The sequence below is a fragment of the Adiantum capillus-veneris genome, chromosome 13, assembly GCF_014529385.1.
Source record: "Adiantum capillus-veneris isolate H3 chromosome 13, ASM1452938v2, whole genome shotgun sequence".
In the NCBI taxonomy this organism is placed as follows: Eukaryota; Viridiplantae; Streptophyta; class Polypodiopsida; order Polypodiales; family Pteridaceae; genus Adiantum; species Adiantum capillus-veneris.
The window spans coordinates 54,029,404-54,039,805 of record NC_140943.1 but is presented as its reverse complement, the minus strand read 5'-3'; the positions used below and the strand labels follow the sequence as shown (position 1 = coordinate 54,039,805).

General features: G+C 43.8%; 1 pseudogene; it reads left to right on the top strand.

Moving 5' to 3' along the window:
• The first annotated feature begins 6,119 nt into the window (after positions 1-6,119).
• On the top strand, positions 6,120-7,373 carry LOC147444017 (germin-like protein 12-2 pseudogene; annotated as a pseudogene).
• The last annotated feature ends 3,029 nt before the right edge of the window (positions 7,374-10,402 follow it).

Below are 10,402 nucleotides of genomic sequence, written 5' to 3'. Positions count from 1 at the left end.
CCGTGTTATCAATTTCAAAATACTAAGTATAGAATGCTTCTTCAACGGTGTATTGGCTTAGAAGAAACATTAACTTGGAGAATAAACCAAGTATGGCTTTCATTTTTGCGGTCTCATTAAGGTTAAATATTAATCCTTTTATGACCCACCAAAAAAGAAGTCCATTTTATATGTGTATACTCTGTATTCTTGAAAGTATTGATGCAAGCTGATAGCATGTAACATATTTTGAACATCATTTTGCATGCAACGTCAAGCTTGCCTCATACCTAACTGATCATTTGTTTGAGGATGCTTCTCATGTACCCAAGAGAGGGAGCGTCCATTGGCTCTGTAAAAATTGGATAATCTAGCCAACATGGATGAGCCAACATGAGCTGTTTAAAGTCCTGCCAGTGCCTTCATTGCAAGTTTGGGCAAGAGGTGGGGTCGACCTAAAGGTGTAATGGGGAAAATGATTTAAAGAAGTTTTGCATGGGAGGGGGTAGTCGTTAGTAGTTTTGGTTGGATGTGTTTAATGTGCAAGCATCTCTCGCATGCGTAAAGCAAGTTGCATGTCCAAAGGCATGGGTAGAAGAGCTAAATTTACAACTCTACCAAAATCGATAAAGTTGAGAAACAAAGGCAGTGTTTTGATGATGTGAGCACATTGGGGTAGAACAACGCCTGTGTGGATACACCCTTACTCAAGGCTGCTAGTTTGTTCTCTTTCACGAAAGCTATTTTCCATTATAGTCTGGAAGCTTTGATATCCGTAGTGGTCCAAAATGACAGATCAAATTCTTGATAACTCCCTTCTGAGTTTGGCATGAGTGATGGTAGGAGATTTTTCTTTTCTTTTATGACTACCCATTTTAGTAGCGAGCAAGGCAATTGTGGCTCATGGACCTCTTCTTGGACCTTGTTTGGCATAATATATTGTAGTAGCTGTGATTGCACTAATTGGTGTTCAAAGAGGAGTTTCCTAGCCACAATACATCTTGTCTCGTTCCAGTGTTCCTCCGATAGATGTGAGTACTACACAGGCCAGCTTTTTACATGTGAAGTTGTAGTACCACATCTACCGGGTCTTTCGTTTGTTGCTCCTCTGTTTTTGGCTCATCTTCAAGCATCTCAACATAGTCTATTGGCACGTCGATAGGTCCTTGCTCACGAGGAGGAAGCTCTTGGAAACTTGTCATTTTGTTCATGCTTTTGCCTCCCCCCTCCCATATTGAGTCCTTATCTTGTCGTGTTACTCACTTGCCATCTTATCTTGTGCAAGCCAAGTGATGCTTGGATTTTAATCCCCCATTCGTAAAGTGAAAGGTGTAGCTGCCATGCATAGGCCTCGCTTCATTATAGTTGCCGCTCGCACCCGGGGCCCCTACACTTGGCCCACATGTCTGAGAGAAGGAAAAATTTGGGAGTAGAAAAACATTGCCAAATCTCACAAGCTATCCTTAGGTACCCTTTGAGACTATATAGAAGCATAGCCTCAGGTCTATGCTTTGAAAGGCCAATAGTTTTATGAGTTCAGTTTGGAGTGATTCAATCACATGGACCAGCAAGATCGAAGCCAATATTGCTTTATTGAATACATATTAGAATGAGTACAAGGGTGTCCTATTGGCATCATATGATGTAGTATGGTTACATATGCTACTTAAAGAGTGCAAGGATGCTGTATTGGCATAATATGATGTAGCTTGGCTACATATGCTACCTCAAGTGTTGGCTATGTAGGCCAAGAGAGTTTAGTAATAGTTTGTGTTGCTTTGAGAGTGACGGGTGCTGTGGAAATCGGAGGTAATTTGTTTTGTTGAAAAGGTCGTGACTAGCTAAACACGGTTTACGTGGTTTAAAAAATCAAATGTTGATGTGCGCATGATCAGCAACAAGGAACAAGCAGGTAGCATGATCGACGTCGAGTACATGACTCGGTCCCTAGGGCAGCAGACGTGGCACACCTACACACCCTCTGCATCCGCGCCCATAAAAGGAGAAGAGCTCATCAAGTGTGGCCTCATCACATTAGCCTTATATACAGCTCTCGCGGCCTCTTACGTCGCCTTTCTCCATTCTCGCCCAGCCCAGCCCTCGCTCCTCTGCAATATCTACTGCTCTTAACATGTCGCCCAAGAAGCTTGTGGCTGTCCCGAAGCTGGCGCTGCTGCTACTGGGGTTTGTAAAAGTAGCTTATGATTTTAGTAAGTGTGGACTTCTTTCCACCTACCTCTTTTCCCATAGTCCTTACACCTAATTCCCACATGGACCCTTTTTACCTATGCAAGTCTCAACATGTGTCTATTACCACCTACCTATAACTCACATGTGATGGATAATCCTCACTCCCTCAACTTGTATATAAATCCCATTATCTGCCCTCATTTGTAACAAGGTCTTCACTCTCCATTCAAGTGCAATCTATTGTCATTGCTCTATTTCTATCTTGCACTCTCTTATGTCTTGACATTAGCACATTAATTAATAGTGATATTAATCACATTTAAGTTAATCTCAAAGTTCTCACATGGTATCAGAGCGATAGAGCTTAAGATTAATTTTTCTAATTAGCGCTAAGAGTATTCCATCTCTCTAGCCGACACTCAAAGCCTCACTCTCCATTCTTTTCAAGGAATCTGGAACCTCGAAAGATGGCCGAGTTAGCTTCTTCATCTTCCGCATCCACCTACAAGCCCCGCTACATTATTGACAAGCTTAATGGCACTAACTACCAAGTGTGGAAGATTCGGATGGAACTCTACCTCACGTAGCTGCAACTTTGGGATGTCACGTCAGGAGTCGAAGAGCAACCTGACCACCCCGAAGACCCCGAAGACAAAGATTCAACATACTTCATCGACACCTATAATACTTGGCATAGTAGAAACAATAGTGCCAAGATGGAGCTCATTCTCCATTGCCAAGATCAGCAAGTCCAAATGGTGAAAAAGCTAACTACTGCTAGCGCCATTTGGAAGTTCTTCGCGAAGAACTACGAGCACACTGACCTCGTCTACCAAGTTTCCCTGATCAAAAATTGGTAAACACTACCATGCAAGAGGGTCAGTTATCCTCCAAGTTTTTGGAGATGTGGCAAATACTTCTAGATGAAGTACTTATCTCAGGGCTTGGCATCCTTGAAGAGCTTCAAAGTATGCTCTTATTGGCTTCTCTACCTGTATCATGGAGAGCCTTTATCACAACACAAGCCACCACGGCTAACTTGCAGCTACAAAATCTTGTAGCCAAGATCCATCAGGAGGAAACGCTTCGTGACCACACTAGTAGCTCGCAGAAGTCCACAGCACTTGTCACTATGACAAGAAACTCACGTCCTTACAACGGCAAGAAGCCTCAATATTCGGGCCCTCCTCGACAACACAATAATTCTAGAAGAAAGTCACAATTTCAAAGCCACCACAATCACCAAAATTCAAAGCAATGCGCCAATTGTCATCGCTTTAGACACCTCACAAAAGACTGGTGGCAACCACGCAATCAAGGTAATCATCCTATCTCTCACCCTAATCTATATCCTTCTTACTCTCAAGGGGGAACACGCCATGGCCAACCATCTCCTTTTATTTATGGTCAAGCTCATTATGCTGACATATCTACTTATGATAGCCCATCTTATCCTTTGCAACTATATACCACCACTATAGCTACTTCATATCCCAATATTTGTCTACTTGATACAGGCGCCACCCATCATATGACATATCACCTACACTGGCTATCCAACATCACTTATCTAGAACACCCTCTAGAAGTATGCCTCGGTGATAACAACATCGAGCTCACCAAAGCCTATGGAGATGTTGTCATTAACCTACCTAATGGCCTACACACCACTATTTCTCACGTATATTATGTCCCTGGTCTCAAGAAAAATCTCATCTCTGCCAACGAGCTAACCGACAACGGCATCATCATCAAATTCGTGCGAGAAGGCTGCCACATTTCGGCACTAAACAAAGATGGTCAGTATGTCACACTTTTGGTCCCCAAAACTGGGCGTCTTTATCCATTGTCTGACTCATCACCTGCACATGCATCTGCATCATCCATAAAAACACAAGAAAACACACTCAAATGGCATTATAGACTAGGACATATTTCTCAACATGTTTTGCACCAACTCACTCATCGCCAACTTGCACTAGGTCTTCCCAAGAACCTCACTCACATCACACTTTGTGAGGGCTGCATTCTTGCTAAAGCACATCATGTCCCATTCCCCACTTCATCATTACGAGCCACTGCACCTCTCGACCTCATCCAATCTGATGTTTGTGGCCCATTGCCCGTCAACTCCCTCACTGGCAATAGGTATATGCTTACTTTTATAGACGATTTCTCAAAATACACAACTACTTACTACATGGCCGAGAAATCCTCAACCTTCTCTCATTTTTGCACATTCAAGGCATTAGTTGAAACCAAAAATGGCTGCCACATTAAAACTCTCTGCACAGATCATGGTGGGGAATACACTTCTCATGCATTCAAAGATCTATGTCTTTCTGTTGGTATTCGACATGAATTCTCCATCACCGACCACCCACAACAAAACGGTTGTGCCGAGCGCAAGAATCGCACACTATTTCAAGCTGCTCGTGCCATGCTTCTCCAAGCTAGCCTCCAAGACACCTACTGGGAAGAAGCTACCACCACTGTGTGCTACATTCAAAACCGCATTCCATCCACCCGCAATCCTACTACTACACCCTACACCCTCTGGCACGGTCACCCACCTCATCTTGGCCACCTTCGCATCTTTGGAAGCATTGCATACCCACTTGTGACACAATCTTTATCAAAACTATCACCACTTGATCAATGCACAACTTTTGTCGGCAATGGTGATGGATTTGGCATCAAGGCATACCGCCTCTATATCCCAGACCATCACAAGTTTACCTTTGCCCGTACCGTCGTCTTTGATGAAGAATTCATCATCTCAGGAAAATCTTCTCCACCATATTTGCACCCTACATTCTCATCACCAATCCACTCTTCTCATCAATCTTTGTTGACGGCCTCACCCACACCCACACCCATGCAAATTTCCCACCCTTCTAGGCACAATCTTGAGCCTCCCTTAACCATCCAAAGGCCTTTCCTCATTGCCCATACACCTCCTCATGTCTTGCATTCTCATGCACAGCCAATCGGCAACACTCCTGCACCACCTCTTGCACCCATATCCTCACAGTTGACACCATCACCAACACCATCCGTCCCGACTACCGCTACTTCCATCACACCGCAGACACTCGGTGCTCCACCTCGTGAGCTCCCATCACCTTCGCTACCGGTCTCACCTTTTTTCCGCAACTCCCACGAAACCTTGCGAGTTACTCCCATCCCAGAAGATGTCGATGAAGTCGAGCCTCATAGCTCGACTTCTGTCACCTCGCCATCGCAACACACTTCGGCTATACACTTGGACCAAGCCGCCTCTAGTTCGCATGGCCGCACCCGCTCTCGTCGCGAGATCTATGAAGCCACCAATTTCTCTGCTGTCCTCAGTGATGAAATGATTCTTGAACATCCACCAAAGCCTCTTGAAGATGCCCTTCCCCTCTCTGTTCTCGATGCCCTCGCTTCTAGCGAGAGCAAGGAGTGGCATGCTGCTATATTGAATGAACTCCAAGCCCTCAAAGAAGCTAACATTTGGGAGCTTGTGCCACCTCTCTTGCAAATGGCTCTTAAAGAAGAAATACCACCCCAACGGCTCAGTTGATCGCTACAAGGCACGCCTTGTCGCTTGCGGCTTCACTCAACAACAAGGTGTGGATTACTTCGACACCTATTCGCCAATACTGGGTATGACTACATTTTGGCTTCTTATTGCACTTGCTGCTAAGTTTAATCTTCTTTTACATCATCTTGATATAAAAACTCCCTTCTTACATGGCTTGCTCCAAGAGCTCATCTATATGCTACAAACTCCTCATTTTGAAGACCCTCACCACCCTGATTATGTATGTAAATTGCATAAGCCCATTTATGGCTTAAAACAATCTGCACAAGAGTGGTACATCTGCATACACCACTACTTGCTCAAACGTGGCTGGGAACGTCTTATGGCAGACTACAATATCTACATATGGCAAATCTCTAAAGGCATGGCTATCTTAGGCGCATCGGATGACATTCCTCTTCTTGGCACATCGGAGTACATGATTCTGCAAGCGATTGACTACATCTCTCACGCCTCATCTTGTAATTTTAGTTTGATCCCTACTGGATGAACTTCTCATTGAGGGGGGATAGCATGTATCTATGACATGGCTACTTCACAAAATTTTTTGTTCATCAATCTCAATGCGCTACAACGAGAAGTCCACCCTTAAGGGGGGATGTAAAAGTAACTTATGATTTTAGTAAGTGTGGACTTCTTTCCACCTACCTCTTTTCCCATAGTCCTTACACCTAATTCCCACATGGACCCTTTTTACCTATGCAAGTCTCAACATGTGTCTATTCTCACCTACCTATAACTCACATGTGATGGATAATCCTCACTCCCTCAACTTGTATATAAATCCCATTAGCTACCCTCATTTGTAACAAGGTCTTCACTCTCCATTCAAGTGCAATCTATTGTCATTGCTCTATTTCTATCTTGCACTCTCTTATGTCTTGACATTAGCATATTAATTAATAGTGATATAAATCACATTTAAGTTAATCTCTAAGTTCTCACAGGGTTGGTCGCATCCCTGCCTCCAACTATCTCTGCTGCTGATGAGGACCCCTTGCAAGACTTCTGCGTGGCCCTCACCTCCGACGAGCTACAACAGCTCCAGCTCACCTTCAACATCAACGGCCTGCCCTGCAAGCCTACCGTTGTTGTGCAATCCTTTGACTTTGCCTCACCACTGCTCCGTAATGCAACCAACTTCACCAGAAACCTCGGCTCCGCTGTCAACCTTGTCAGCGCCACTAACTTCGGCATCCTCAACACACAAGGCCTTTCCATTGCCCGCATCGACTACAAGCCCCGCGGCATCAACCCGCCGCACGTGCACCCCCGTGCCACCGAATTCCTCTTCCTCGCCCAAGGCACGCTGCTCGTGGGCTTCGTCTCCACCTCCACCCAACCAACCACCAACCAGGTCTTCTACCAAACCATCTATGTTGGTTATCTCTTCGTATTTCCCCGTGGCCTCGTCCACTTCCAATTCAACCCAGACAAATCCAAGCCCGCCCTTGCCATCGCCGCCCTCAATAGCCAAAACCCTGGTGCCTCCCAACTCGCTGTTGCCCTCTTCGCCTCCAACCCGCCTCTCCCCGAGGAGGTGCTAGAGACCACTCTTGGCATTGATGATGATGAAGTGCACCACCTCATCACTAGCGTCCAAAACACCCTCAACTAGGACACTCGACTTGTGCGTTTCACATGGTGCGTCGACACCCCCGTGAATGAATAAAAATACCCACACAATCAATTAACCAACATTGAATTGCTTGTAGCACCAATCACACTTGTCTTCTAGTGTTTCTAGTCCCATGTGTCCCAACCAATTTGTATCACCTGCAAGGCATACCACACTGAAATAAAGAAATACATATTCTATTCTAATTCTATAATATCGTCTTCTCATACTTATCCCTTACAATTTGTACATTAGGCTATGTTCACATAATTTATTGCAAAATTTTATTGTGGCTAGCAACAAATAGTGTGTTTTTCTCATCGGCACCTCATCATCATGAGTTGATCAAATGTAAGCACTTACAGCATGGGTGCAAAGGGTCTTGACAAAACACATGAGTGTGTGGCAATAAGGCCTCCATCTAGACATGACCTTTAGACGTATGGTTCCTTCATGGGGTGGACTAAGAATGTATAGGCTACAAAGATTTTGTATGGGAATGGGAATGTATAGCTTGGTGCGTTGACACTACCCCCCTAAATAGTCCTCAAGAATAAAAACACCCGCACAATCAACCTCCCAACACGATACGATATGATAGTCAACCAACATTGAATTGCTTGTAACTACCAATGGCCCATGCGTCCTAACAAATTTGTGTCACTTGCAGGGCATGCCCCTCCCCACAAGGAAATAAATAAATACGTATGCCATTCTAGTTCCAAGTCAACTTCTCAATACGATACGATACGACAGTCAACCAATCACATTGAATTGCTTGTAGTGCGAATGGACCATGCGAATTTGTGTCACTTGCAAGGCATGCCCCTGAAAGGAAATAAAGAAATACGTATGCTATTCTAATTCTATGAAATCCTCTTCTCCGTACTCATCTCTTAAACTTTTTACATTAGGCCATGCTCATATAAGTGAATAAAAAGACCCACACAATCAATTAACCTCCCAATATGATACAATAAGATACGACAGTCGATGTCCATCATTTAATTGCTTGTAGTACCAATGGCGCTTGTCTTCTAGTGTTTCTAGTCCCATGCATCCTAACAAATTTGTATCGCTACAAGGCATGCCCCTACATGGTACACTGAAATAAAGAAATACGTATTCTATTCTAATTCTATAATATCATCTTCTTCATAATCATCCCTTAAAATTTGTACATTAGGCCATGCTCACATAATTTACTCCTAAATTTTATCGTGGCTAGCAACAAATAGTGTGTTTTCCTTATGGATACCTCATGATCATGATTTGATCCAATATAAGCACTTACTGCATGGGTGAAAAGGGTCTTGACAAAACACTTGTGGTGCGACAATGAGGCCTTTATCTAGACATGACCTTTGGTATGTTGCCTTTACGGGATGGACTAAGAATGTATAGGATACAAAGATTTTGTATGGCAATGGGAATGAATAGCCTGGTACGTCGACAAGCCCCCCCCCCCCCCCCCCCCCCCCCCCCCCCCCCCCCCCCCCCCCCCCGCCCTAAAATTTCTAAGGAATAAAAAGACCCACACAGTTAACCTCCCCATATGATACGATACGACAGTCAACCAACATTGGATTTCTTGTAGTTCCAGTGGCCCATGCGTCCTAACAAATTTTTGTAACGTGCAAGGCATGCCCCTCCAAGGAAATAAAGAAATACGTGTCATAAAAAACTAGGATCTAAAACTGCCAAATGATTTTCTCATGCTAAAATGATCATTTAATATGGGGAAGTACCAGGGGAGTAAAAGCTAGAATATTGTTAAGGTTGCCAGACTGGTCTCTATAGGGATCCAAAGGAGGGAAAATAGGGATCCAAAGGGGGATAGTCTGCAAAAGAGCAATGTGCTTTAATGGGACTTAAAAGACCTAAGGTTCAACTCCATTACTTAAGACTTCCATAGGCTAAGGTTCCTAATTTTTTATTCAATTGCCAAAAGGCCAATGTAGGGGAAAATTGGATGGTCATGGGAATACTAAAACGTCTTCCCACATCCCTATCAAGGAGGGGGAAATCCATGAGAGTACGGGATGAGAGAGAAACACATACACACACACTCCAAGGATTCCCCTTTACACAAAGGGAATACTAGACACATGGCAGGCTCCTACGCTAGTTGCCCCTCACCTCCCCTCAAATCTTATTGGATGGACATAGAGGTGGAACAATGAGAATTAGGCTAGAGTAAAATTAGTCTAATCAATTTAAAAATGCTTGATAAAAGAAACAATAGAAATTAAGCTCCCTAGAAGACTATTGGGCATTCTACCAAGGGGTCCAATGAGCATTTAGCAGCCCAATGTCTTTCCTGATTCCTATTGGCCAGAAGACTAAGAGGTCCAATGAGAGTTTAGTTGAATTATTTAATTACCTAAAGCTCTCACAGAAGGGGGACACATGTCACAAGGCTATCAATCATGCTTCTAATTTGTGATTGGCTAAGATTTGCAGGAGACAATGAGAGGCCAGCATGAGCAAAAATCAAGAGGGGTCGACCAAGAGAGAGCGCTGGGCATTTTTAAACTTACACATTTTTCTACACACACATCTCCTTCTCCAAGCATTGAGAAGTAGAGGCCTACACCAACAACTCTTGGCTATGGAATGCAAATCCAACCAAGAACCAAGCTTCAATGGCATGCTCATCTCCTCTACCATGCTAATTACTAAGCTAAGCTATGCTATTAGAGTGATTATGTGAGGAGAATACTTCTTTGTCCTAGATACCTCTGCTTCCTCTCAATCTATCCTCATTCCCTGCTAGCTCTTACCATTTTTTAAGGTGTGTGAGGTCTTGGGACTGAGGCTAGGGACACTAGGTGTGTTTTTCAAGAATAATTTGGTGCATGAAGCTTCCATATTCTTTGCACCAATGATTTTATCAAGGAACAAAGCTATCAACAAGTTTTATCAACGAGTTTTATCAAGGATCTGAAAGCATGAGGACTAGTTGGGAGGTAAGCTTCTCTTTGAACTTGTCAAAAGAATTTTCTTCCTTAGCATACCATGAATACTTA